Below are 21,731 nucleotides of genomic sequence, written 5' to 3'. Positions count from 1 at the left end.
AGTATGCCGAGGACAGACAAATGGGTAAGCATGCAAGCAGGGCACTGTGTTAAAATGTCAACATTAGAGTGGTGCTGGAAAAGAAGAGCGGGTCAGGCAGCATCCGAGGAGCAGGAAAATCGATGTTTCGGGCAAAAGCCCTTCATCAGGAAAATGTGTTAAAATGACCAGCTCTTTAATGTTGTAGATCTTTGAGAAATATAAAGAAAAAAGATGGGCATTTCTGCTTTAAAATCTATACCAGGAAATTAAAAATTATTTTCAGATTGAGGCCACAACAGTCTGTTACATTAGACTGGATTCATAGACTATTCAACAGTGGTATCTCAGCCTTAAACCACAAAACGAAGACATTTAGAATTAATCTAGCCCTGGGCCAGACAATGAGTCCTTCTAAGGAGAGAAATGCTCTTCCTGCCTCAACAGACATCAAAGGAGGAGTCATTCAAATTGAATAGTGAAGGCATTCGAAAAGCTGACTGCTTTAACTAAAAGACAATAGATATGTCTAGTTTTGGAGCCTGAGGAAATTAGCCCTCACAGTTGGAAAGGTAGCTCAACAGTCTGGGACAGACATTTCCACACAAGTTAGAACTGACTCTACAATCATCTCAATTGCAGATTCCCAGAAGAGGTTTCTGAGAAAAAGATTTTGACTAAGAGAGGTCAAAGAGAAAGGTATATGGAAGAGATTTACTGTTTTGTTGAAGATAACTTGGACAGTGCGAAGTTGTCAAAAGCACAGAGCTAAATAAAACAAAGCAACTCCTCTTTTTCTAAAGGTTTTCTGACCTTCTGCGTTTATCTGTACAAGATAATGGTGACTGATCAACTACAGAAATTGTCACAGCTGCTGGATCTAACTTCAAACATTAACCTCTGCTTTAACAACAAGGAAAAGACAAAAAAAAAAATCCAAGGTAGACAGGCAGGATGCTGGAAGAACACAGCAAGCCAGGCTCCCCTCCCACTCTGCTGAGGACATGCAGGTGCTGGGCCTCCTCCATCGCCATTCCCTTACCATCTGATGCCCGAAGGTAGAACGCCTCATCTTCCACCTGGGGACCTTCCAATCCCATGGCATCAAGGGGGATTTCACCAGTTTCCTCATTTCCTCTCCCCCCCACCTTACCCCAGTTCCAACTTTCCAGCTCAGCACCATCCCCATGACATGTCCAACCTGCCAATCCACCTTCTCACCTATCCGTTCCAACCACCTCTCTGACCTATCACCTTTCTCCCCACCCTCCATCTACTTGTTGCACTCTCAGCTACCTTCACCCCAACCCCCACCCCTCCCATTTATCTGTCCACCCCTGAGGCTTCCAGCCTCATTCCTGATGAAGGGCTCCGGTCCGAAACATCGATTCTCCTGCTCCTCGGATGCTGCCTGACCTGCTGTGCTTTTCCAACACCACACTCTCAACTCAGCATCAGAAAGTGGAGAAGTCAACGTTTCGGGTGTAATCATTCTTCAGGAGAGGGGATGGGTGTGAGGGGAGCTGCAGATAAAGGGAGGAGGGAAGTGGTGAAGTGTTTTGGGTGGGGGGAGGGGCAAAGTGCTGATGTGGGGAATAGGTGAGCACAGGTAGGGGGTACGGCCTGGCTGGTTGATGGGAGGAATAAATCCGGTTGGTGGCTGGAAGGAAGGTTCAGTGAGAGGAATGGAAAGGAGGTGGAGGGACTGGGGAGGGGAAGGGAAGTAATATCTTCCCCTTCCCACCCTTCTCTGCCTTCCACAAGGACCTTCGCCACTTGGTTCCCGCCACTCTCCCCACCAACCACCCCTAACCCCCAGTACTTTCTCCTGCAACTGTAAAAGATGCAAAACGTGCCAGCACACCACACCCTCGCCTCCATCCAGGGCCCCAGAGACAGAGATTCACCTGCCTCTCCTTGAAACTATTTTACTGTATCCGGTGCTCCCGATGTGATCTTCTCTACATCGGTGAGATCAAATGTAAACTCAGAACACATTTCGCCGCAGGGGCTGACCTGACCTCCCAGTCACCATCCACTTTAATTTCCCTTCCCACTCCCTTTCCGACAAATCCATTCTCAGCTTCCTCCATTGCCACAGTGAATCAAACTGCAAATTGGAGGAACAACACCTCATCTTCCGCCCGGGCATCTTACAGCCTGGAGGGCTCAACATTGAGTTCTCCAATTTCAAATAACCTCCCTTCCCATCCCCCAACTCCCTTCCCAGCCCCTCCCTCCCTTCCATTCCTCCGATTGATCCTTCCTCCCAGCTACTAGGAGAAAGTGAGAACTGCACATGCAGGAGAGTCAGAGTTGAAAAGTGTGGCGCTGGAAAAGCACAGCCAGTCAGGGCAGGATGCAAGGAGCAGGAGAATCGATGTTTCTGGCACAAGCTCTTCATCAGGAACTTCTGATGAAGGGCTTCTGTCCCAAACATCAATTCTCCTGCTCCTCAGATGCTGCCTGACAGGCTGTGCTTTTCCAGCGCCACACTTTTCAACCACTTTCTTCCAGGTACCAACCGGATTCATTCCTTCCATTGACCAACCAGGCCGTACCGTCTACCTGTGCTCACCTGTCTGTACCTCACCACCGTGCTCATCTCCCCACACAAAATCCTGACCACCACCTCTTCCCCCCATTTTAGCTGCACCTCCCCTTACACCCATCCCCAGTGCTGAAGAAGAGCTACACCTGAAACATTGACTTCTCCACCTTCTGATGCTGCCTGGCTTGCTGTGTTCTTCCAGCATCCTGCTTGTCTACCTTGAATTCCAGCATCTGCAGTTTTTTTTTGTCTTTAACAACAAGGAATGCAATCCACCAGCCCATGATATATCTCAAGCTATGGAATTTTCTTTTAAACATTGCTTTGACTTTTCTGTACTTTTGATCTTAGTATCTGTAATATTTTGTCAATAATCTTATCTTTTTGTTTTAAAGGAGAAAACTAGGAATACCTAAATTAAGTATTAGGCTTGTTTTAAAGAAGTGGATAATCTCCCAGACCCAGCTGGGAAGTATACCAGGCTGCCGAGGGAGGCGAGGGAAGCACTTGCAAGCGCTCTGACATTAATTTTCAAATATTCTTTGGCCACAAGGTTGGAGGACACCTGATGCAATACCATCATTCAGTAAGAGTGGCAGGGATAAAATAGGAAACTAGTCAGTCTAACATCTATACTTGGAAAAATATTAGAAAAATTTCTGAGGGACAAAATTAATTTCCACTTGGACAGGTGAAGGTTAATCAAGGATAGTCAGCAAGGCTTTGTCAGGGGGATATCATGCCTAAGAGCTTCAACTGAGTTTTCATAGGAGTTAATTAGATGTGTAGAAAGTTGTTTCACAATTGATGTAGTAAACACGGACTTCAGTGAAATTTTGGCAAGGTGTCACATGGACTGATCAACAACATGATAACCCATGGAATCCAGGGCAATTTGACAAATTGGATCCAATAATGACTTAGTGGCAGGAAGCAGAGGGTGATGATTGAAGGGTGTTTTAGTGACTCGAAGCCTGTCTCAGTCAAACCATAAGGTCTGGTTTTGGTCCATTGGTTTTTGTTGTGTACATTAATGGTCTAGAAACAAATAGAGGAGGTATCTTCACTAAGTTTGCAGGTGACACAAAAATTGGTGGTGTGGTGGTTACAGGATGATATAGACAGTCTAGTCAGATGGGTTAAACAATGGCAAATGGAACTTAATTCTGATAAGTGTGAGGTAATGCAACATGGGAAGATTAATAAGGCTACAACAGAATAGGCATTGAATGAGCAGACTGTGGAAGTATAGAGGATCAGATGGGTCTTGTTATGCATGTACATGGACTCTTGCAGTCTTTAGATGAGGCAGTTGAAAGGGCTTTTGGGATGACAAACACATGGAGATTATGTTGGAGCTGTATATAATTTTAGTTAGGCTGCGGCTGAAATAGTGTGTGGAGATTCTGTCATCACACTGGGAAGGGAAGAGGACACCTGTCTAAGACAGTCTTCCGATCAGATAACAAGGCAAATTGTAATGAACACAAAGAGTTCTAACTTTTCCACATTTGAAATATGGTTATTTCTAACATACAGGAACCTGGTTGCACTGGAAAGAATGCTTAAGAGTTTCACCAGGATACACGAACACCAGCTAGACCCTCTCTCCCTTGTAGCCCTACACATGGATGAAAGAAACCACCATGTCGACAGGGATAACACATCTATCCTGGGACAGGCTAAGCAAAGACATGCCAGAGAATTCCTAGAGGCCTGGCACTCCAACCACAACGCCATAAACAAACACATAGATCTAGATACCATCTATCAACCCCTCAGAAAATGAACAGGAAATGACATCACTACAAACCCCAGGAGCCCCATCCAGGACAAACATATAAATAGAAAGCAGGAGACAACAGCTTCGCTTCACTTGGAGGTCGCCACTGATGATGTTACCTAGCCAGGTAATGAAACATCTGGATATCAAACCTACAGCTCAGCAAGCAAACCTACACCCCATATTCCTGTTGGTCGAGAAGTCATTAACTAGAAGGTATGGTTTTCAGGTAAGAGCAGGAATTTTAGAGGGAATTTGAGGAAATATGTTTTTTCACCCAGAGGGTAGTTGGTATTTGGACATCAATGAAAAAAAAGGAAGTAGGAGTCCTCAAAAACATTTAAGAACTTTTTAAATGAAGGCTTGAAACACCATATCATACGAGGCTATGGGCCAAGTGCTGGAAATTGGGATTAGAATAGATGGATGTTTGATGACCAGCCTGGACATGATGGGCTGAAGGAACTCTCGTGATTTAAAACATGCAAATTCTGAACCACTTTAACTTGAAACATTTCAAATTAAAAACTGACCTACACGTATTCAGTGTAATGTTGATATATCTGAAGGGTGTAACAACCAAAAGTATTTATCAATGGACACCTGCTCTATTTCTTTCTTAATTTTATCTTTTGTTTTAGATTCCCCATGCAAGAACGTTAAGTATCTGATGTATGCTAGCCCCTAAGAACCCTCAGAGTGCATCTCTGATCCACTTACAGCACACTTCTGTATTGTTGATATATCTGAAGGGTGTAACAACCAAAAGTATTTATCAATGGATACCTGCTCTATTTCTTTCTTAATTTTATCTTTTGTTTTAGATTCCCTTCCACTGTAGCATTTGGAACTCTTCATCATAAAGTTTATAAACGTATTTTTGAACTGTGGTGTGAGCTATAGGAGACTTTTATAAAAGTATTATATTTGCAGGATTGTTTACTGGTTTTCATATGTTAGAAATAACAATCCTTCAAATTTGTAAAAGTTAGAACACTTTGTGTTCAATTTGCCTTGTTACCTGATAATAACTGTGGGCAGCACGGTGACACAGTGGTTAGCACTGCTGCCTCACAGCGCCAGAGACCCGGGTTCAATTCCTGCCTCAGGCGACTCACTGTGTGGAGTTTGCACATTCTCCCTGTGTCTGCGTGGGTTTCCTCCCACAGTCCAAAAATGTGCAGGTTAGGTGAATTGGCCATGCTAAATTGCCTGTAGTGTTAGGTGAAGGGTAAATGTAGGGGAATGGGTCTGGGTGGGTTGTGCTTTGGCGGGTTCGGTGTGAACTTGTTGGGCCAAAGGCCCTGTTTCCATACTGTATGTAATCTAATCTAAAGACTGCCTTGGACAGGTGTCCTCTCTCTTTCCTGGTTCAACTGAAGGCTTGGCCCCCAGAACATTTATGTAAAGAAAATTAGTTCCTGCATAATTAGCGCGTAGTTCTCTATAGACAATACAACAATACACATAGCAGGATATCTTTCCAGAGCTACATCAATGTACCTCGCCAGGACATTCCAAAAATTGAATCATTACTTGGCAGGCTCAAAGTGACTGAGATTTAAAAGAGCATATGAACAAGTTGGAGATACAGCTTGGCCCAGTCCATGAGCTGGGTCCATAACCCTTCATGCAAAGTTTCCTTGCTGAGCCATAACAAATGATTATGCCATGTGGTGCAGCACTGAAATGCAGAAGTGTGCTGTAAGTGGATCAGAGATGCACTCTGAGGGTTCTTAGGGGCTAGCATACATCAGATACTTAACGTTCTTGCATGTGATTGGTGCCCACAGAGCATGCCCTGAGGTGTTGGTACTTGTTGTCAAATTTAGAGGTCCATTGGAACAAGCGGCAAGCTGAAGTCACTAGGTGCCCACTTTGATTTCCTTGTTGGAAATGCTTGGTGTCCAGTTTGGCCGCAGCGAACAGTGGAATCCGAAGCTGCAGATTAATGAAGTGAGAGGTGCAGTTAATAATATCATAATCAAGCAATAATTCCCCCTTAAAAGGCAACTTGCCACAGTCTAGTGAGAATTTTGTTTCAACTCCTGGACTGTAGTTAAACGACTGTAGTTTTTCGATGTCAAGATAGGTTTTAGTGGGCTTTTAACACAACTCTGCCACATTCCACACCATAACCCAAATCATTCCAGTTTGTATAGAACTCCAGCCCAGCTGATTGATGGGAGGGCGAATGCTGAACAATGCTGCTTGACGTAGAGGGATGCATTAGTTTGTAGCTATGGAGATAAACAAAGGAACTATCCTGTTACCTGCTGATCTGTTTGAGCGGCATTCTATCTTGGCTAATTATATTGTAGAGCACTTATGAGAAACCTAGCAGCTGGTAAGGAAACTGTGGACCATGCAAAAGCATTGAATAAGAAAAAAATGTTCAGGGCACGTTTTGTCTTGGTACAGAGATGTATGGTGTAGGGGACAACCAGAAGAGTGTGTCAGCCAAATTTCCAAAAATACCTTTTGGAAACCTTATTAAAATTGGCTTTGGTATCTTTAGCATTTGACTGGCATTTGAGCTGTCTGCTAGCTTTGGGTCAAGACAATATTGAGCAATGAGCCTTTGAGGCTTGACAAAAGGATAAGGGAGCTGAAAATGTGTTGCTGGAAAAGCGCAGCAGGTCAGGCAGCATCCAGGGAACAGGAGAATCGACGTTTCGGGCATAAGCCCTTCTTCAGGAATCTTATGCCCGAATCGTCGATTCTCCTGTTCCCTGGATGCTTCCTGACCTGCTGCGCCTTTCCAGCAACACATTTTCAGCTCTGATCTCCAGCATCTGCAGACCTCACTTACTTCCCAAAAGGATAAGGGAGGCGTGTAGGAGGATTTGATCTTGCCCTTGGCATCTTGATGCAGCTGAGGTCAAATGCAATGAGATTGAGGCTGTACTGCCAGCTAATATCATGTGCAGAATATGCTTTGCACATTCCATCCATTACTGATCTCAAATGAAAAGCTAGCTCCTAAGTATATTATGACTTTGCACGTAAAAAATAGACTTTCTGTTTGATTTAGGATGGTGCTGTGCCCAGTGATTGGTTTAAGAAGACTGGTGATAATAGGAAGAGAATTGTAACTTTGGGAATAAATATTCAGTCAATCCTTGCAGTTTTTTTAGCATCTCAAACCTTTCTGCTAGGGGGTATGCTCATGTTCTCACTGAAGGTACAGCAGGATTGATATCACCTGATGAATAATGGCCTCAAATTGAAGTTATTGGATTTATTATTGCATTTACATCAATGTTCTCACTGCTGCTGTTTTAAGAAGAGCCTCATGTCAAGTGACTGATTGAGCTTTTAGCCTGCAACTCTGTGATTGGCTACATAGTCTGCTAATTGTCATTTTAGAGCTAAAGAGATTGGAGCAAGCGGAGCACCAGTTTTACTGAAGATGCTGAGAGGTTAGATGTTACATCTCTCTCCAAGGATTGAACAAATGGGAGGAATGTGAGTTGTTTCACTTCTGGCTCCCAACCCACCCACCCCCCCATCTCCCTCACCCCCACTGTGTGCTCTTCGTTGTATCGTATTTTGTTATCAACGTGCCAACTTCTAGGCTACGCAATATTTTGGGCAGTCCAAATTCATTGAGTATCCGCATGATGGTGTCTTATGGGGATGGTGATTGGTTCAACTTGTGTGGGCATGCTCATCAGTTCAACTTCAATGAGGCTGAGGCTTTAAATATGCTCCAGCACATCCTCTTACACAGATACCAACCCTAAAGTGTCCTACATCGACATTGTCAAACGCCAGCCCTGAAAGCATACCAATTACATCTTCTCCATTTACTGTTAAATAATTAATATTGGCAAATGCTCTTCCAGGAGCCTGACATTCTCTGATGTGGACTAATTGCCTTCTGCAGTTTCCAGATCTTAAACAACAGTCAGACAGCATTCATGGAATGGATGGTAGTAAAGCTTGGCACTCAAAAGTAAGAACCCAGGGTCGCGAGGTTTCGATGTACTGCCCTGCATTACAGGAGTGAAACACTTAACTTGAGTGCTGCTACTAACTATCTTTTTTGGGGGGTAAAACGTTGGGACATTAATTATTGTAACTCTCTTTTGTCCAACTTGTGCCAGTATAAATTCCAAATCAACGTCTGCATTATCAGAAATCTGAATGATCATTTTTCTCATTCTTTCTTTCTAGCCGTTTCAGTTCCTCTTCAGCGCTGGCAGTTCTGTTGAAGGGTCACTGAACCCTAAACATTGACTAAGCTGTCGAGCACATGACTGCATATGCTGGAATCTGTACTGAAAGCAACAAATGCTGGAGATCACAGAGGGCCGGACAGCATCCATGGGGAGAGAGCAAGCTAATGTTTCATGTCTAGACAACTCTTCATCAGAGCTGACACGAAGTGTGGAAGGGGGTAGCATTTATGCAACAATGGTGGGTGGGAGGGGAGGGGGGAGGATGAGGTGCTGGGCAAGAAAGGATGTTGAAAGGAAGGATTAAATGATCGGAATGTGAGAATGACAGAACAATGGTGTGTCCAACTGACAGACTTGAAAGAACAGACAGTCCCACAGGAGTGGAGGAGAGGGGAGAGAGGACGGACATGGTGACAGAGTGTAACAGGTAAAACTAAGAGAAAGGGAAGGAATGGGAGTGACTTCACAATGTGAAGATGTTGAACCCAATATTGAGCCCAGAATGCTGTAAAGTGCTTGGTCTGCAGATGAGATGTTGCCCCTTCAGTTTGTGCTAGGATTCCCTGGAACGCTACAGCACACTGAGGACAGACGTGTGAACATGTGAGCAGGACGCTGTGTGAAAATGACTGGCTACAGCAATGCTGGGGTCGTGCTTGTGCACGGACTGGAAGTGTTCTGCAAAGCGGCTGCTGAGTCTGCATTTGGTTTCTCCAACGTAGAGTAGGCTACATTACGTGGACTGGTGGGAACCCGATCCCACTGTTGTGAGTGATGGGAAGCACAGGTGAGAGGTCAGATATGGTTGAGGGCCCTGTCAAACACAGTGGGTGGGAAACCACAATCATGGAAGAAGCAAGCCATGCCAGCAGCACTGCTTTGGGAGGTGGCATAATCTGAACAGATACGACGTAGACGAAGGAACTGGGAGAATGGGATGGAATCCTTCAGGAAGTGAGGTGTGAAGAGCTGTATTGAAGGAACTCATGGGAGTCCATGACTTTGTAGTGGATGGCAGTGGACAGTTTATTCCCCAAAATGGAGATGGAGAGATCAAGGAAAGAAAGGAATGTATCAGATGGACGATGTGAAAGCTACAGAAGGTGGAATTTGGAGGCAAAATGAACAAATCTTTTAAGGTCCAGGCTGAAGCGCGAAGCAGCACTGGAGCAGTTGTCAATGTTGTTGTGGTTCTGTTCGCCGAGCTGGGAATTTGTGTTCCAGACGTGTTCCCAGCTCGGCGAACAGAACCACAACAACGAGCACCTGAGCTACAAATCTTCTCACAAAAGTTGTCAATATACTGAAAAGACCTTTGTGGGAGTGGGCCAGTGTTGGACAGAAACAAGGATTGTTCCACATTCTCCGTAAAAAGGCATAAAGACCTGTGCGGGTGCTCAGAGCCACTGCTTTGAGTTGGCTGAAGTGAGATGAATTAAAGGAGAAATTGTTCGGGGAGAGAACAAGTTCAGCCAGGTGGAGGAGCGTGATGGATGGGGATTGTTCAGGTCTCTGGTCAAGGAAGAAGCCAAGAGCTCTCAGATCATCCTGGTGGGGAATGGAGGTATAGAGGGATTGGACATCCATGGTGAACAGGAGGCAGTTAGGGCCAGTGAACTGGACATTATCAATACGATGGAAGGCGTCAGAGGAATCACAGATGTAGGTGGGCAGGGTCTGGACAAGTGGAGAGAGGATGGAGTCAGAGTAGGAGGAAATTAGCTCAATGGGGCAGGAACAGGCTGATACAATGGGCCTAACGGGGCATTCCGATCTGTGGATTTTCTAAAAGAGGTAGAGGTGTGCTGTCCAGGGTTGGGAGACTATAAGGTTGGGGGCAGTAGAGGAGAGCGATCTCCGGAGGTAATGAGGTCCGTGGCAGTCCGGGCAGCAATGTCTTGATGTTCAGATATGAGGTCATGGTTGGTGGGGGGGGGGCGTAGGAAGAAGTGTCTAAGAGTTGACGTTGGGCCTCCACAAGGTAAAAGTCAGTACAGCAGACTACAACAGCAGCACTTTTGTCAGTGGGTCTGATAACAAAGTTAGGGTTGAACCTGATACAGTGGAGTGAGGTAATGCCAGAAGGGGACAGATTAGAGTTGGTGGGAGGAACAGAGGAATTGAGATGGCCTATGTGACGTTGGCAGTTTTCAATGAAGAGAATCAGGGCAAGTAAGAGACCAGAGGAAGGGATCCAAGTGCAGAGTGAATACTGGAGGCATCTTAAGGGATCAGTGAGACGGGAGTGGAGGGCAGTGATGGGGTGGGGGTAAGGATTACTGCCCAAAGAAATGAGTGCAGAGATGGAGGCTGTGGAAAAACAACTGAATGTCATGGCGAGCCTGAAATTCATGAGGTGGGGGGTGTAAGGGTATGAAGCTGAGTCCTTTGCAGCAGGCAGTACATTCAGCCTTAGAGAGGAGAAGGTCAGGAGGTATGGTGAACACATGGCAAGGGCTAGGGTTCTGAGGAGTGATGGATAGGGATGGTATCTGCAGGCTGGGAAGGGGTGGGTGCTAAGGGATGGTAAGGGATCAGCACTGAGGCAGAAAGGGTCCATGAGGCAGAAAGGGGAATTCGGGGCAAGATGGGTGTTGCTGGAGCTTGTGTGCATTGATGCCTGAAAGAAAGAGAAAAGTCTTTTGTTGAGGCAATGGACGAGGTGAAACTGGGGATGGGCACAGATTTGAGAGAGGGTGAGTCAATGTTGCTGCAGAGTGGTGATAAGTGTACACATACAGTGGTGCATGGCATTGATCTTGAATCACAGGATGCGATGGGAATAGCAGTCTGAGGAACGTTATATATCCTGGAATCTGTTTTCTGTCCACAGATTGCTGCTAGATCTGCTGAGTTTCTCCAGCTATTTCTCTTTTTACATCAGATATCTAGCATCTGCAGGTTTTTGGTTTAAAACTTTAAAAGTATGCAGTTCCTGAAACTAAAATATTCATCTTGTTCCACTCCCATGTCAAATGTCCTAGACTCTCTCAACAAGACTGGCTTCTATTACTCAAACTCTCATTCTTGTCCTTTTAAGATTATTGAAATTATCTGACCCCGAATTTCTGAAGGCTCTGTCATTGCTTCTTGATTTCTGCAAGCATCTATTCCCCTCCACTGCTGCAGCTGCAAACCATAATTTTTGTGTATTAGGGAAAATTCAGTGTGATCCTGCAAGATAGTTTATGTCAGGGAAACTTAGAAATGTAGCAAATAAATCAGGAATAGTAACACACCTTAATAAGACATATACCTTGGTGAAAGGAGCAGGCAAACAGCTTTTAATGGAATGATGGGATTTAATAGAGTGTGAGTAGTGATACATTTTGCAGGGTGAATGTGGAGGGGTATATGTGAGTCAAGTTGAATATTTTTCTTCAGTGGAGTATGTATAGAGGCTGAAAGGTCACAAATGTTTGAAGATAGCCAAAGAATATTAATTTTGTGTATGGAATTGTCACCTTTAATTATAACAAAACAGAATGCAAATATAAGAAATTTATCCTCAACTGCTACAAAGTATTGGTTAGACCTCAACTGGCATATTGTGTAATTTCAGAAGAATTTACTCGAGTGGTAGAGGGACTGGGAATATTAATAATAAGATGTAACTGGAGAAAAACATGGATTGTTCACCTTACAGTAAAGACATTACAAAGAGATGTACAAAATCATATTGCCCTGTTATAGGAAGGATACTATTCAACTGGAGAGGAATCAGAAAATATTTACTTGGATGTTGCCAGGGTTGGAGGGTTTGAGATACAAAATTCGATTGCAAAGAATGGGAGGTTTTCCACTGGTGTGTAAGGAAGTTGAGGGGTGACCTTGTAGAGATTTATAAACTCATGAGGGGCATAGATGAGGTGAATGTCAAGGGTCTTTTCCTAGGATGTAGGAGTTCAAAACTAGGTGGCATAATTTTAAGATGAGAGGAGAAATATTTTAAAAGGCTAACAAGGGGCATTTTCTTTTTACACAGAGACTGGTTCATGTGTGGAATGAACTGCCAGAGGAAGCGAATGGATGCAGATACAGTTAGAAAGCTTAAAAAACATTTGGATATGTTCATGAATTGCAAAGAATTTGGAGGGATATGGGCCAAACACAGGCAGGTGGGACTAGTTTGGGAACATGATCAATGTTGACTGTTTGGACCGAGGGGACTACCTCCATGCTGTTTGACTCTGTGACTCTATGAAAATGTTCAACACTGTGACTAAGAAAATAAATATTTCTGGAAAGGTTGCTAACCAATGGGCTTAAATTTAGGGTTATTGGCAGAAGAACAAGAGGTATCATAAGGAAACTTTAGTTTGAAACAGTGAGATCTTGTGATCAGGAATGCATTATTTGAAATGGTAATGGAAGCAGATGAAGACATATGATGGATATTGAACGGCAAAATTTGCAGGATTATGATGAAAGAGCAGAAGACTAGTAAGACAGCTTTCTTCCAGAACTGACATGGACAAAATGGGGCTGAATGGCCTACCTTCCACACTCTAGCATTCTTTGATTTGAAAAGCTTCAAAATCCTGAAGGTGAAGGTGTTTTCAAATGAACATAACTTGGTTGAAGACAAATGCAATCTGAACATATACTGATAATACAAGCAGGGAAATCCAAATGTTGGGCTATTTTTAAAGTCCATTAAGCAAGACGAAACCTGGATCATTAACTGAAATAATAAGTTGAGATATGGATAGATGGAATTATTTATTGATTTCTTCTGTCTTCACACGCAAATATGCAAAAAAATCGGCAATGTAATTTGTAAACATTTGGTTGAAATTTTTCATTTAAATTAAATGGAGAGATAAAGAAGAAGAGAGCACGAGCTGAACCTTGTCAGACTAATTATGATGGTGTTCGTATAAGCAAAAAACCCTCCCTCCTACATAGTGACTACAAGAGTGCAGGAAAGGGTATAACTCCATGCTACAATCATTTGTTCTGCTTTGACACAGCTCTACAGCAATGTTTTCTCCATTCTTATTTATTTATAAATCAAATCTACAAAACATGCTTCTAATGAACTAAAGTACATAAAGGCCACAAGACACTCACAGGTATGTAGAGAATTGTGCCTCCATGGACAATACCACTGTTTCAGAGTGACAGCTCAGGTGGGAAGTCCAAATGCTATACATTGTTGACAAGAGGTGAGGGTATACATATCATTCAGGACAAGAGTGAGTATTAACAACATGTTCCTCATTTTGCACTGTTTTGGACAAGAAGCGAATCCCCCTAAATAAAGTATTGTAAGGAAGTCACGTAGACCCCAGCCTTTATATTTACTTAAAGGCAAGTGCAAGGTGCTATGTTCCAGATGTGATTCAATTGGTCCATCACTTGGCTTTAATCAAAACTCACTTTATTCTTATTACACAGTTAAAATACTATCAAAAAAACTGACATAACTTTAACTAATTGAAATACCCCACAAGATAATGCATTATTTAACTACTAATCATCAACTGTTCCAATATAGGCAGCATCCCATAAACACCGTGTTGATAGAGGGTGGCGCTGGAAAAGGCATAGCAGGTCAGGCAGCATCCGAAGAGAAAGAGGAGCAAATTTTCAGGCATAACCCTTCTTCATGAGAGACATGAAGAAAGGTTGCACCTTGGATGCTGCCTGACCAGCTGTGCTTTTCCAGAGCTGCACTTTATCAACCCTGACTCTCCAGCATCTGCAATCCTCATTCTCCCCTTGTCTCATGAACACACCATTGTGCAAAAATGTAATTTAGCAAAACAGTTCAGGTTCTCATGTCCTGTCTCTCTCCAGTCCAGTGCTGCAGTAGATCAGTGGTTAACACTGCGACCTAACAACACCAGGGACCTGCATTCAATTCCATCCTCAGGCGACTGTCCGTGTTGAGTGTGCATGTTCTCCCTATGTCTGTGTGCGTTTCCTCCCGGGGTCCAAAAATGTGCAGGGTAGGTGGATTGACCATGCTAAATTGCCCCTAGTTTCCAAGGATGTGCAGACTAGGAGGATTAACCATGGGAAATGCAGGGATAGGACGTGATACACTTCAGAGGGTTGGTGTGGACTTGATGGGCCAATTGGCCTGTTTCTACACTGGAGGGATTTTATGGATTCTACCAAAGAAACAAACTGCGCCTTTGGATATTTAAGAGGAAGCCTTCACTGCAGCAGTTTGGAATGCAATCATTTAGCTCAGCAACCAACAGAAATCTTCAACAAACTGGAAATCAACCTCAAAACCTTCCTGGGTCTATGTGAGCCTGACCCACCCATTCATGATTCTTTTGTTTCATGTCAAAATAGATTAGATTAGATTAGATTGAAACCGAAGCACCCGGAGGAAACCCACGCAGACACGGGGAGAACGTGCAAACTCCACACAGTCAGTCGCCTGAGGCGGGAAATGAACCCGGGTCTCCGGCACTGTGAGGCAGCAGTGCTAACCACCGTGCCACCGTGCCGCCCACAATTTAGTGTCAATTCACAAGTTGTTTACCAACTGCCTGACTGAAGCAGACATTTCAATACCGCGGTGGCAATGCCTCTGCAAGAGAAACAGCACAGAATGCATTGCTGTTAAAGGTATAGTACTGTCGCAGTATTGATCTCCTAATATGTATTAAGGTGCTGGAACAGGAGGCTAACATGTTGCTTGTGCTTTCACTACAGGCAGAGCTTGTTTAAACCTCATCTCCTTAAACTGCCCTACAATTGATTGCCCATGAATGTGGACAATATCTGTTTTCTCAACAGGTGTTACATGAACAACACAAATGTTCCTTGCCCACCCAACCACAGACTCAACTCATACATTCCAGGGAAATAGTAATTCTTCTCTGAAAATCACCCAGTCACTAAGTAAAAGAAAAACAAAACTTAGAAATGAACATACTGGAGTTCCATTTTGAAATAAACAAGTATGTCGCATTCACTGGTTTCAATTTTTGCTTTTCCCTGGAAGGGGGGGAGGGGAAGTGGGGAGTGAGGGTGGTGTGGGGGAGGCTAATGGTGATGGAGAAAACATGGATTAAAAAGAAGTAAAAGGGATAAATTGTTCAATAGAACACTGATTTCAATGACAACATCTGTTGTTTTATTCATCTCATCACGTAATTTTTATCCGTTGCCACGAGGCTTTCATTACATCCAACTACTCTCCATGTTGTCTGTCTCGTAACGTCTACTTTGAAAACACTATTGTGCATTCCAACAGATCTTTTGTTCAGAAGGTACATTGTGTGTTTACCAGTTTGCTGAAGGTTTATGTTCCTAAATCAATAAGCCCTTATGGATTGGAAATAAAATTCTACATCGCCACACCCACCTTCCCTTCTCAGCCGAGATGTTAAATACAAATACAATAGATTGTTTAATCATATATCCTAATTCAAGCAGTTTGACAATGAAGTCACTTTAAGCTCGTTAGGGGGGTGGGGTGGGGGTAGCAGAGCTACTTGCTAAACTGCACTCCTGCTGCAGTGTTAGTGAAATGTTACCAGTCCTCTGTGTCAGACTGCACAGATTTCAGGGCGCACACTCTGCGTTGTTTTGCTGTAGACAGAATCTATATTGCTCAGTTCTCTGACGCCACTCTGTTGAAATGGAATGACCTTCACTAGGTGTTATTAAAGCTCTTTTCAAAGTCAAAAGTGTCATTTTCCAAACCAGGGAGGAACAGTTTGAGAATATCAATTCTACGCACATCTTCAACAATTGACAAATGCTAAAGTTATGAGGATGCACCACAGAGTTTAAATTTTTATTAGGAAAGGACATCAGCCCAACAGCCAGTGCATCTAAATCAACAGTATTAATCAATGTGGAGATGGATCAGCTAAGGCAGATGCAACATCTGCAGTAAAAAAAGAATACTATCTCTAGTTTCATATATTGTCTTACAGAAGCAGTCCGTAACAATATAGCTTCATCCGAAACATTATCCTAGCCCAGTAGGTGTCAGATTAGATACACATTAGCCTATTAGCTTTGCACTGTGCTGCATCAAAGAACCCTACAGAGATTCGAAATATGAGAAATGTTAAGGTTAATGGGTAGTGGTGCTTCCGAGAATGACAAAAAAGTATTGCCTTAATTCTATGAGTAGTGCTTTTAGCATTAAGAAAATCAATATTAACTAGATTTACCACATTCACTATAGGGTTTTTATTGTTTCCTGTAATGCACCTAATGCATATTGTTACCACAGTAATTCCATCATTATTTGCTTTTGTATCTTCATGCTCTAAGATAATTGAAATCTCTCTATTAGACAAAAGTTAATTTGAAGTTAAAGTACTTTTATCTTTCCTCTGACAAATGGATGCTTCATTCAAGTATACTTCTCCCAATACAGGCGTGTGCTGAGAGAAAAAGATATAATACTAATCCCTTTCATGGGATTTCCTGCTTTTGTCTCTTGCAGCTACATGACGGCAAGCCAATTTGGACTCAGAACTAATGTCCTATATTTTTACTCTATGTTTACTGACATAGGAGCTCAGTGAGCAAGACAGGGCTTTCACAAGTTTTCCTCCCTTCCAATAGCCCCTCTCTTATAGATTAGGCTCCCTAAAGTGTGGAAACAGGCTATTTGTCACAAAAACTCCACAACGACCCTCTGAAGAGTAACCCACCCAGACCCATTCCCCCAGATTTACCCCTGACTAATACACCTAACATTTTGGGCAATTTAGCATGGCCAATTCACCTAACCTGCACATCTTTGGACTGTGGGAGGAAACCAGAGCACCCAGAGGAAACCCACGCAAACACGGGGAGAATGTACAATCTCCACACAGACAGTCACCTGAGGGTGGAATCGAACCCAGGTCCCTATGAGGCAGCATACCCCCTTTCTGACTGATCAACATAGGGCAGCCACAGTGTCATACAGCAAGCAGTAAATTTAATGCATTATTGCAGATGTGATAACTTTGATTGTCAGTTAAGGCTAAGATTCAAACTCCAAATACTTACAGAATTAAAGAATAATGCTTTAAAAATGATTCAATTTTCTGTGCCCCGCACCTTCATCATTTGGAGATCTAGGATTTGGGTAATTGTAAGATGTCTGCCAATGTCTGCCATGAGTTTCAAGAAAGTCAACTGTGGAAGGACTTGAGCTGAACTTAATTTTGTTCCTTTTCAATTGAAACTGGTTTCCCCCTGCTCAGATTTGTACCTTGCATGTTGGCCAGATTTACAGTTTATAAGTTGTGAAAGGAATGTTTTGGATAAGTCCATTCCGAAGGTTCATATCCTCCCTCTATTTCTTAAAGATATATTTTTGTTGTTGTCTCTTTTCATTGGGAAAATATTGATGAGCTTAGAAAAGAAAATAGTACATGCCTTTCAACTCAACTTCCAGAAGAGAAAAAGCCTATTTCCTGCTCAGCAGGCTCCTCCATCTCACTCAAAACACATTTCTAAAAAATTGTCAATGAAAAATTGCTGAAAAGCTATAAAGAAATTATGTTGCACAGCATTTCTTTAGCTTGTCTGTGCAATTTATTTAAAACATTCATTATCAAGCGCACAAAACCATTTTATAAAGTCAGTAGCTCAAGTTATCCATTCTTATTGCATATTTTATCTCCTCAATATTTCTGAAGAAGATTTTCAGCAATCTGTGGCTATGTGAATATGGCCTCTTGTGGTATTGGGACATTCAAGTCATAAAAGTCCCAGAGGCAGCCTGATTTTATGTTAGATCAACATTTCTCAGATGGTTTGGCGTTGGAAGACATGCAGAGTCAAGACGTGTGGCATTGGAAAAGCACAGTCGGTCAGGCAGCATTAATCAGGAATGTCATCGATGTTTCGAGCATAAACGTTTCATCAGTCCTCACTTTCTCCTATTGGAAGACATGCAGTTAATCTTAGTGTCGCTGTTTTTTAAAGAAGTGAAATTAGCCAAGGCTTTTGCTTCGAAAGTCCAGACATTGATCTTTCCTACCCATTGCTAAATCACATTTCTAAAAGTTGTTCTCTCCAGAGGTAATTGAATAATGCTCTGGCGTACATAACCAGGCTTTTCAACAACACGTATACAGCAGGTATCAGAACACATTGCACTTGACAAACCTTGCTCTAACACTTCATTACTTCCAGTAAAAAGAGAGAAAAAGGAAAGGAAATAAAGATTTTATTCTTAGTGGATTATATGATATTTGCAACACAATACTAAATGAAATGTTTTATTGATGGTTATAAAATTTACTTTTAAAGTGGACAATGAGGTGATTACTATTTATACCAATTTTCAATAGTTTCTAAGGATCACCGATTTTAATTAGGATGATAATGAGGGGGACTCCTGCAGAAACTAATCACACAAGTCTAAACTTTACAAGTCAAAAGTGTGAGACTGTATGATGATATGAATTAAGAATGGGTTGAAATGGTTCAGAGAAGATTTACAAAAATGTTGACAAGTTTGGAGGATTTGAGCTAAAGGGAGAGGCTAAGCAGGCTGGGGCTGTTTTCCCTGGAGTGTCCGAGGCTGAGGAGTGACGTTATAGAGGTTTATAAAGTCATGAGGAGCATGGATAGGATAAATAGGCAAGGTCTTTTCCCTGGGTCGCAGGAGTCCATAACTAGAGGGCATAGGTTCAGGGTGAGAGGGAAAAAAATTTAAAAGGGACCTAAGGGGCAACTTTTTCACACAGAGGATGGTGCGTGTATTGAATGAGCTGCCAGAGGATATGTTGAGACTAATACAATTACAACATTTAAAAGGCATCTGGATGGGTATATGAATAGGAAAGGTTTAGAGGGATATGGGCCAGGTCCTTCAAATGGGACTAGATTAGGTTGGGATATCTAGTCGGCATGGACGAGTTGGACTGAAGGGTTTGTCTCCATGCTGTACATCTCTGACTCTATGGGTCTATATGAGGAAAATTATCAAGCATTAATATTATTCAACATTCACAGCAAAAAGACTAAAGATTAATTTTGTCCTTCATTCATCATACATTGCTACGAAATAATGTTTACCTTCAGCATATTACCATTTTGTCAAACCTAGCTCATAATTTTCGAAGATATAAGCTATAAAATGTTACAGATTCAATATGCTTAATCTGGCCTTAGCTCCCTTCATGTGTAGATGTTATATTGTTTGATTTACACAGACATTACACTATACTGTCAGTGTTTAATGTCAGACAGGTTCGGTTATCAACAAAACTGCAATATCGTTCAAATAGGATCAGCATTTCATTCATGAAGTCCTGCTTCCTCCTTGCTTTTAAATGAGCATCAATAATGTTAAGATCCTGCTCACTAAACACACTGAGTACATTGAGCTTCCTGGTCATTACTTTTAGCCTTTTCATGACCTCTTTCCATTGGCCATATCAGAACTATTGTATTGTGGGACTACCTGTATCTCACTGACATGATGATCTATCTAAATATCTCCCGATTGCTACAGTTTCAAATGGCACTGTTTGCTGCACTGTCTCCCTAACCCTGCTCATCTTACTATATCTTAGGCATCAACCTTTACCAAGGTTGTGATGCATTTGGAGAATGACTCTCCAGAGTGGTTCCAGGGATGGATGAGGCATGCTGAGATTATCCGCCTGAGAGAAAAGCAAGTTGAGAAGAGCTTTGAGGGATTTAGCATCATGAGAAATTTAGATGAAGTAAATAGTTGGAAATAGTCTGTTGGGAGGAGGATGAAGAACTAGACCACAGGATTTAAGGTAATTGGCAAAAAGAATCAAAAGCTACAAAAGGCAAGCCTTTCTCATGCAGAACATTGTTTTGATTTGGAATGCACTGGCTGAGCGTGTGGGGTACATACATCCAGTGTGGGGCGACAATGGCCTAGTTGTGTGGCACTAGACTATTAATCCAGAGATCTACTTAATGTGCTGGGGACTCGGTTCAAATCCTGCCATGGCAGATGGTGGAATTTGAATTCAATAAAGAATAAATCTTGATTAAGGTGATCTTAGAAAAACCATTGTTGATGGTCAGGAATATCCTAAAGGGTAATTTTGACTCTGGCCCATATAATGGATGGCTTAATGGAATATCTCCCATCTTACAAAATCACCCTGTGTCAAAATTATCATCCTGCTTTAAGATTACCTCTTTTACCTTTGCATTTATGCCCACTAGATTGCTACTATAGGTCCTCCTCTTGTTAATCATCTGGGGCTAAACAGGAGAACTGTTAGTTCTAGAATACTGGAACAAACAGGTGTCCAGAATGTTTGTGAAATAACTCCAGGAAGGCCACGAGTCACCGTGTCACCCTTTATTTATGTATGCACTGTACATGGACTCTGACCAGTCAACTCAGAGCCAGTCCCTAAAGTGAGGAGAACCCTCGTGACTCCTGTTTATATCTGTCAGCCAAGACTCCCTGATTGACCCAGGTTAACAGCCCCAACCAGGGCATTCATTCTCAGTGAGATCCACCTGGATCATTCCAATATCTACAGTTTGGCTTCTATTGCTGCCTCTATATTGCGTGTACATATATGTAAAAGGAAAAATAAACCTATATACACACATCCATACACATACACACATGCAAGTATATAATGGATTGAGAGAAGGTGAGGCGGTTCAGAAAAGCTTTACAAGGATGTTGCCAGGGTTGGAGGATTTGAGATATAGAGAGAGGCTGAACAGGCTGGGGCTATTTTCCCTGGAGCATCGGAGGCTGAGGGAACCTTATAGAGGTTTACAGAATTATAAGGGGCCTGGATAGGATAAATAGGCAAAGTCTTTTCCCTGGGGTCGGGGAGTCCAGAACTGGAGGGCATGAGTTTAGGGTGAGAGGGGAAAGATATAAGAGACCTAAGGGGCAAATATTTCACACAGAGGGTGGTACGTGTATGGAATGAGCTGCCAGTGAAAATGGTGGAGGCTGGTACAATTGCAACATTTTAGAGGCATTTGGATGGGTTTATGAATAGGAAGGATTTGGAGGGATATGGGCTGGGTGCTGGCAGGTGGAACTAGATTGGGTTGGGATATCTGGTCGGCATGGACAGGTTGGACCGAAGGGCCTGTTTCCGTGCTGTGCATCTCCATGATTCTATGATTCTATCACTGCAGATGCTGGAGATCAGAGTCGAGAGTGTGGTGCTGGCAAAGGACAGCAAATCAGGCAGCATCCGAGGAACAGGAGAATTACATTTCGGGCATAAGCCCTTCATCACATATAACAGGATTGACAAGAATGAGATGAATATTACATGAAAAT

The sequence above is a fragment of the Chiloscyllium plagiosum genome, chromosome 2 (genome assembly GCF_004010195.1).
Source record: "Chiloscyllium plagiosum isolate BGI_BamShark_2017 chromosome 2, ASM401019v2, whole genome shotgun sequence".
Classification (NCBI taxonomy): Eukaryota; Metazoa; Chordata; class Chondrichthyes; order Orectolobiformes; family Hemiscylliidae; genus Chiloscyllium; species Chiloscyllium plagiosum.
The sequence above is the reverse complement of the archived record's forward strand: the minus strand, read 5'-3'. Positions refer to the sequence as shown.